Source organism: Paramormyrops kingsleyae, unplaced genomic scaffold (assembly GCF_048594095.1).
Source record: "Paramormyrops kingsleyae isolate MSU_618 unplaced genomic scaffold, PKINGS_0.4 ups27, whole genome shotgun sequence".
In the NCBI taxonomy this organism is placed as follows: domain Eukaryota; kingdom Metazoa; phylum Chordata; class Actinopteri; order Osteoglossiformes; family Mormyridae; genus Paramormyrops; species Paramormyrops kingsleyae.
In genome coordinates, this window is record NW_027325965.1 from 449,394 (window position 1) to 458,393 (window position 9,000).

A 9,000-nucleotide genomic window follows, 5' to 3' on the forward strand; every position below is an offset into this window, starting at 1 on the left:
ATGTGTGCAGTTTGCATATTCTCCCCGTGTCATCATGGGGTTTTCCCCCACAGTCCCAAAACATGTTGTGGCGAACTCAGGTTAGAGGGATGGTGGAGAGGGCAAATCAAACGCTGAAACGGAAATTGGCCAAAATTTCAGAGACGACAGGCCTGCCCTGGGTCGATGCAGGAAGGCCGATGCGTGTTTTGTCTCCCTCACGATATGTTACACTGGAGACCGTGGATGGGGATTTTCTGACTTATCTCACAGGTCTGCGGTGAGCGATAGGTGCAGCCTGGGACCAGGTTCGTGCCAATTGGAGGAATGCGGACGGAAACCCATTACAAGCTGTGACACCGCTCGAACCAGGGAACTGGGTGTTAGTTCGTGACTTGAGAGGGAAGAGATGGACCACGCCGAGATGGAGGGGACCACACCAGGTCCTGATGGTGACCCCTCACGCAGTGAAAGTGGAGGGAATCGACGCCTGGGTCCATCGGGTCCACTGCAGACGCGTGTCCAACCCTGGTGGTTCCTTCAAGACTGGCCCCCGAGAGGGTCACAATTGTGTGGAATCTACGGGATTCCGTACACCAATCATGATATGGCAGTCCTAAATCAAATTTGCTCCGGCTCTTTGTCCGTCATGGCTGCTCTGCTGACTGCGTGCTTATTCACGGAGCAGATGGTCTCTTAGTCGAACTGAGCAATGGTTTGGGGTTTATTCCATCCCTTGGTGTAGCAGACCTTCAGACAGAGGTGGCTGCCCTGCAGACTGCAGTTGAAAAAGTGACCAGTCAGACACTTGACACTGTGAAGGCCGTTAAAGGTGAATTATCCACAGCGAAGCAGGTAGCTCTGCAAAACCCTGAGGCATTGGATCTCCTATTAGCTGAGAAAGGTGCTATAGTGGGGAAAGAATGTTGCACGTACATCCCTGATTCCTCTCAGGCTGTGCAGGATCTAGAGGACGCAGTGCACAAACAGCTGTCTGAGATACATGAAGAGCATGGCCTGTTTGAGTACAGCTGGGACAATTGGTTCTCCTCACTGGTTTATCCGGGGTGATTAAACCATTAGTTTTTAGTATATTGCTTTTGCTTGTAGTGTTGCTACTAATCATATTGCTAGTTCTGTCTTCCCAGGCAAAATCTCTTATGTTCCTGCGGGCTCCCTCTTTTCTATACGTGGATGATCCTCCCATTCCTGCCTGGCTCTATGGACCTCAGCCCCCGGTCGTCATCAATGTCACCAGCAACACCAACACCGCTGGTGACTCGTGTTCCATCCAACCGCCACCGGCCCACTTCTGCCCGTTGCGCTTTCGTCCAGAGGACTACTACACCGTGGACTCTGATTATTTGTGAACAGCGCGGATCTCGCGTGTTCAAAAGGGGGGAGTGTAGAAGAAAAATTGGACATTGGTAGGCCCGGGAGGGGAGGCATATTGGGTCTGTTATGTCTTAGGCTTTCGGCAAGAAGAGATTGTTTTGAACACTGCTCTACGTTTGAGCTCCATTTGTTGGTGTTTTGTGACCAATCAGGACTTAGAAGTCCTTATAGGGAATTGGGAGTTATGCTTTATCAACTGGTTGCTCTGTGTGCTCGGGGTACTTGGTACCGAGCGCCAGAGTGTGACGGGAGCGTTTGTTGGAATTGCTGGAATAAAAGAGATTTTCTTTACTCACCAAACTGAGAGGTCCAGACTTTTATTCTAGGTAACTCTCTGTGTTATCACACTGTAAAAAACATCTGTAAAATAAGTCAAAAGTCTGCCAGACAAAACCTGTTAACGGTGAAAAATATTTTCAGATAAGATGGTTAAAATCTGTTAAAATACAGTAACTTTAACTGATAGGAATACAAATTTATGCCATACTTCAACAGGTTTTGTAAGTTTTCTATCACATTAAGTAAGTTTAATAACATTTTTCAAGGTTGAATGATTATCTGTAAAAATGAGTTGTTAAATCACTAAATATTTTTGTGAAAAAAAATGGAAAACTGTCAATTTTAAATATCCTGTAAAACATTTAATTTAACCTGTAATTTGAAGGTTTTTAAGCTATAACTAAACAAGCCTTGTCTGGTTTTGGAAGGACCAGTTATCTATATGTACCACATAAAAAGACAAAAAGATCAGGTGGCAAGATAGTTTATTTTGCTTTTTCATTATTTCAGCACATTACCTATTGAAATGGAAAAAATACAGTAAGCAAATTAGTCTCCAACTTGGGACAAATAACCTTAATAACCTTAGGTAACAACTGCACAGCTTCCAAAAAATGTACAGAATTCAACTGGACCTTTTGGAACAAAGACTTAACTAGCCCTAACCCACATGAACACGGGGAGAGCATGCAAGATCCACAAAGAAAGCCTCAACGGGCATTCAACCCGGGGATCAAACCCAGGACCTTCTCACTGTGAGGCGGCAGCAGAAACCGCTGTGCCACCACACTGCCCACATATGAACATAAGAACATAAGAAATTTACAAACGAGAGGAGGCCATTCGGCCCATCAAGCTCATTTGGGGAGAACTTAACTAATAGCTCAGAGTTGTTAAAATCTTATCTAGCTCTGATTTAAAGGAACCCATGGTTTTAGCTTCCACTACACTAGCAGGAAGACTATTCCATACTCTAACTACACGCTGTGTAAAGAAGTGCTTCCTCAAATTTGTTTTAAAATGTTCTCCCGCTAATTTCCACTTATGGCCACGAGTTCTGGTATTTAGACTAATATTGAAATAGTAATTTGGCTGAACAGCATCCAGACCCGTTAGAATCTTATAGACCTGAATCATATCCCCCCTTAGTCTCCTTTGCTCAAGGCTAAACAGATTCAGTTCCGCTAACCTCTCCTCATAAGACATTCCTCTAAGACCAGGAATCATTCTCGTAGCTCTTCGTTGCACCTTTTCTAAAGCAGCAATGTCCTTCTTGAGGTATGGTGACCAAACCTGCACACAGTATTCTAGGTGGGGTCTTACCAAGGAATTATATAAGTGTAACATCACCTCCCTTGACTTAAACTCCACACACCTAGAGATATAACCCAACATTCTATTGGCCTTTTTTATTGCTTCCCCACACTGGCGAGAGTGGGACATGGAAGCATCAACATACATACCTAGATCTTTCTCGTAATCAGCTACCTTTATTTCAGTGGAACCCATAAAATATCTGTACTTTATATTTCTGCTCCCTGCATGGATTACCTTACATTTATCTGTGTTAAATTTCATCTGCCAAGTATCAGCCCATTCGCTAATTAAATCCAGATCCCTTTGAAGCCTCTCTGCTGCTAGATCAGTATCTGCTACACCGCCCACCTTGGTGTCGTCTGCAAATTTAACCAATTTACTGTATGTATTTGTGTCAATATCATTAATGTAAATTAGGAACAATAGTGGTCCTAAAATTGAACCCTGCGGTACCCCACTATGAACGGAGGCCCACTGTGACATTGTGCCTCTAATAACTACTCGCTGCTTCCTGTCAGTTAGCCAGTTTTTGATCCAAACTGCCACAGTTCCTAAAATCCCTGCAGCTTTAAGCTTTAGCAAGAGCCGTTTGTGGGGGACAACATCAAAGGCCTTCTGGAAATCTAAGTAAATCACATCATAGGCCTTTTTGTGATCAATTTCACTTGTAGCTTCCTCAAAGAACTCAAGTAGATTCGTTAAGCAGGATCTACCTCTCCTAAATCCATGTTGGCTATCCTTTATAATGTTATTTGCATCTAGGTAATCTACCATTTTCACTTGAATTATAGCTTCCATTATTTTTCCAGTAATGCTAGTTAAACTGATTGGCCTATAGTTTGCTGGATTACTTCTATACTTCTATAGATTCTAACGGGTCTGGATGCTGTTCAGCCAAATGACTATTTCAATATTAGTCTAAATACTAGAACTCGTGGCCATAAATGGAAATTAGCGGGAGAACATTTTAAAACAAATTTGAGGAAGCATTCTTTACACAGCGTGTAGTTAGAGTATGGAATAGTCTTCCTGCTAGTGTAGTGGAAGCTAAAACCCTGGGTTCCTTTAAATCAGAGCTAGATAAGATTTTAACAACTCTGAGTTATTAGTTAAGTTCTCCCTAAACGAGCTTGATGGGCCGAATGGCCTCCTCTCGTTTGTAAATTTCTTATGTTCTTATCCGTTAACCAGTTATCAATCCAGGTCGCTACAGTTCCTAAAATACCTGTTGCTTTGAGTTTAAATAAGAGCCTCTTGTGGGGGACAACATCAAAAGCCTTTTGGAAATCTAAGTAGATGACATCATAGGCCTTCTTATGATCAACTTCCTGAGTAGCTGTCAGGGTCAGCCCCTGCTGTGGTCCTTCCGTGCCCCTTCCCCGTTTGACCAGCAGGTGGTGCTGGTCATTCCGTCCTTCACGTCAGTCCTTGTTCTCCCTTGTCTCCTGTCTGGTCTCGTGGCTCAATGTATTTAGCATGTGCTGTCTGTTTGCCCCTCGGTCCTGAGTTCCCTCTTGTCTTATGTTTGAATCCTGCCTCCTGTTTTTGTATTTTGCTCCCTAGTGTTTCAGTTGTCTTTGTCTAGGTTGTTCGTGATGGCGTGTTAGTTAATTTGTATTGCCTGTGTTTCATGGTTTGTTTCTGCGATTCCCCGTATTAGTTGTGTAGTTAGGTTTTGTTATTTAATTTTGCTAATTAATCCCTTTTTAGTTTTTGACCCCTCGTGGTCCTTTTGGTTTCTTTGTGTTTGTAGCTTTTCTGTCTTTTGTAATAAACCCTTTTTTGTTCTTGGAGCCGCTAGTGGGTCATCCGCCCTTTTCTGCGCACCATGCCGCGTTCCCGTGCCCGAGATGCCCGCAACCATGACAGAATGAACCACTCCAAAGGACGATCCCCAGGCTCCACAACACCCCTCATGCTGGGATATGTCTCCCTAGCACCTGCTACTAGGCCTGCAGTGCTCCAGTTGGAGCACTCACCCCCTGGACCTGTTCTTGTTCCTGATGCACCCCGGCTTGGCAACGTCTGTTCCCAGAGTGCCTACTTTGGCACCCGCCTGGCTTTTAAATGTTCCAGGTCTCCTGTGGATGCTATCCCACGAGTCCCCAAGTTCCCTAGAAAGGGAGGGAAAGCTCCAGCTGTTTTAACAGTGGAGCCTCTGCCTCTAGAGGGCCCAGTTCTTCCCTGCCTGCCTCCAGGGGTTCCTTTTATAACGCCTGTTGAGGGGGAGGATGGACTGGAGACCCTCAATCATCGGCTGATGGATTGGGCCAAGGGTTTCTCGTCTCCAATGTCTGGCCCAGTCGCAGCCGCCATCTGCGATGCCTCGGCCGCTTCCGCCGCTCTGCCCAAGCCCTGCCCAGGGGAGGCCGCAGCCGCCTCCGCCGCTCTGCCCGAGCCCTGCCCAGGGGAAGCCTCCGCCGCTCTGCCCGAGCCCTGCCCAGGGGAAGCCTCCGCCGCTCTGCCCGAGCCCTGCCCAGGGGAGGCCGCAGCCGCCTCCGCCACTCCGCCCGAGCCCTGCCCAGGGGAAGCCTCCGCTGCTCTGCCCGAGCCCTGCCCAGGGGAAGCCTCCGCCGCTCTGCCCGAGCCCTGCCCAGGGGAGGCCGCAGCCGCCTCCGCCGCTCTGCCCGAGCCCTGCCCAGGGGAGGCCGCAGCCGCCTCCGCCGCTCTGCCCGAGCCCTGCCCAGGGGAGGCCGCAGCCGCCTCCGCCGCTCTGCCCGAGCCCTGCCCAGGGGAGGCCGCAGCCGCCTCCGCCGCTCTGCCCGAGCCCTGCCCAGGGGAGGCCGCAGCCGCCTCCGCCGCTCTGCCCGAGCCCTGCCCAGGGGAGGCCGCAGCAGCCTCTGCTCTGCCCCGGCCGCCCGCGCCCGGTCCACAGGGGGCAGCAACCTCTGCTCTGCCCCGGCCGCCCGCGCCCGGTCCTCAGGGGGCAGCAGCCTCTGCTCTGTCCGCGCCCGGCCCACAGGGGGCCGCCGCCGCCTCTGCTCTGTCCACGGCTGGTCCACGGGGGACCATGCCACTTGACTTTGCCCCTGCATCTCCGGCCAAGGCCGTCCTGTCCCCAAGCCCCAGATTCCAGACTTCTACCTCCACCAAAGCGGACCTTGCATGGCGCGGGTGGAGGTCCAGCAGAGGACCGGGCCGGTTCTCTGTTTCCCGAAAGGGGAGACGGGGACACACCAGGCGGTCCAACCGCCCAGACCCAGTCCATTCGCCTTCCAGTTCCCTTTCCTGTCATATGCCCTCCTCATTCCCTAGTTCTGCATATCCTGTGTCAGTGTGTTCCAGTTCCAGTTCCCGTCCCTGTCCTGCAGTCCCTTCCTCGTCGTCACCCTGCAGTCCCAGTTCCCATCCTGCAGTCCCTTCCTCATCGCTCCCCAGTTCCCATCCCACAGACCCCTCCTCGTCATTCCCCAGTCCTCCAGTCCCTTCCTCCTCGTCCTCCAGTTCCCGTCCTCATCTTGCAGTCCCTTCCTCATCGCCCTCCAGTTCCCGTCCCCGTCCTGCAGTCCCTTCCTCGTCGCCCTCCGGTCCCAGGTCCCGTCCTCACCCTGCAGTTCCTTCCTCGCCGTCACCCTCCAGTTCCTGTCCTCGTCCTGCAGTCCCTTCCTCCTCGCCCTCCAATCGGCCACCAGGCCCACACCCTACCCAACCTTTCCCTTTTATGTTTCCTGGCCAGCTACCCCAACAAGTCCCATTTCTGCCCTTCCCTTTCAGTTCATCTGCCCCGTTTCGGTCCCAGTCCCATGTTCCTGGTCCTTTCCCTCACCCTGCTCCTTTTGTTCCTTGCCCTTCTGGTTCCCCTACACCATTTCCTTTTCCACCTTGTGTCCCTAGTCCTGTTCCTCAGAGTCCACGTCTGTTTGTTCCAGGTCCCCAAGTTCTGCCCCCTACTGTGATCCCTCGTCTAGTGTTCTTGTCCCAGCTCCTGGTGTCTGCCCTATCTGTTTTTGTTCCCTTCTTGTCCGAGTTCTTGGTTCTGTCTGTCCAGTTCCTTGGTTTTCGTTAGTGGGTTCCCTGTCTTGTTCCCCGTCTGGTTCTACGTCCTTGTCCTGTCCGCCCGTTCTCTGTGGCCCTGACAGTGCCCTTGCGCGCGTCCGGTGTCCGCGCGTTAGGTGGGGGGTACTGTCAGGGTCAGCCCCTGCTGTGGTCCTTCCGTGCCCCTTCCCCGTTTGACCAGCAGGTGGTGCTGGTCATTCCGTCCTTCACGTCAGTCCTTGTTCTCCCCTGTCTCCTGTCTGGTCTCGTGGCTCAATGTATTTAGCATGTGCTGTCTGTTTGCCCCTCGGCCCTGAGTTCCCTCTTGTCTTATGCTTGAATCCTGCCTCCTGTTTTTGTATTTTGCTCCCTAGTGTTTCAGTTGTCTTTGTCTAGGTTGTTCGTGATGGCGTGTTAGTTAATTTGTATTGCCTGTGTTTCATGGTTTGTTTCTGCGATTCCCCGTATTAGTTGTGTAGTTAGGTTTTGTTATTTAATTTTGCTAATTAATCCCTTTTTAGTTTTTGACCCCTCGTGGTCCTTTTGGTTTCTTTGTGTTTGTAGCTTTTCTGTCTTTTGTAGTAAACCCTTTTTTGTTCTTGGAGCCGCTAGTGGGTCATCCGCCCTTTTCTGCGCACCATGCCGCGTTCCCGTGCCCGAGATGCCCGCAACCATGACAGTAGCTTCCTCAAAAAACTCCAACAGATTTGTTAAACAGGATCTACCTCTCCTAAATCCATGCTGGCTATCCCTCAAAATGTTATTTGAGTCCAGGTAATCTACCATTTTCTCTTTGATTATAGCCTCCATAATTTTACCAGTTATACAAGTTAGACTGATTGGCCTATAGTTTGACAAATTACTTCTATCCCCTTTTTTGAAAATGGGCGTTATGTTGGCATGCTTCCAATCAGAAGGTACCACACCTTCAGATAAGGATTTTTGAAACAGTAATGTTAAGGGTCGGCAAATAATATCCCTCATCTCTTTTAACACTATAGGTAAGATGCCATCAGGGCCCTGTGATTTATTTATTTTGAGCTTAGCTAGGCTTTGCAAAACATCAGCTTCAATTATATATATATTAGTTATAGACGATGTTGGATTAGTAATAAGAACTGGTAAGTTACTAGTGTCCTCAACAGTGAATACCCGTGCAAAACTATCATTGAACTCATTTACTATGTCAATGTCGTTTTCAATTATAAGACCCTTACTATCCTGCAGATTAGTAATTCCAGCTTTTAGAGCTCTTTTAGAATTAAAATACTGGAAGAAACTTTTAACGTCATCCTTAGCCTCCAATGCGATCTTCCTTTCGACATTCCTTTTAGCTCGTCTAATGTCATTTTTTAATTCAGCCTGTAGATTTAGATACTCTTGCTTTATTATGTCATCATCAGTTATTTTCCATCTCTGGAACAAAGCCCTTTTCCTCCTTACTTTATACTTTATTTCCCTATTAAACCACCTAGGTTGCAATTTCCTAGATTTATTCTTGCTGGAAACAGGTATGAAGTCCTTTTGCACTTGCAATAATGTGCTTTTAAAAAATTCCCATGCCTCTTCAACAGTTTTGTTATTTAACTCCATCCAGTTCACAGTTTCTAGTTTTAATCTCATACAATTGAAGTTAGCCTTCCTAACATTATATATTTTTGATTTGGACTTTGCTCTTCGGGCACTAAACTTAACCTCAAATTTAACCATGTTATGATCGCTACTGTCAAGTGGTTCTAAAACGTCTAATTTACCAATCCTGTCCTGGTTATTAGACAAAACAAGATCAAGAATGGCATCTCCCCTGGTAGGGGTGTTAACAAACTGAGTAAAAAAACAATCCTGTACTAATTCCACCATCTCAAGTTCATTTTCAGAAGAGCCAGCAACAATGTCCCACTGCATCCCCGGTAGATTAAAATCACCCATAACTACCACATCATTTTTATTGCTCATAATCCTAATATCACTGTATAACAATCTGCTTTCCTCAGCAGCTACATTGGGTGCTCTGTAACAAACACCGACAATTAGGCTATTTGAGTTTGTAGCATC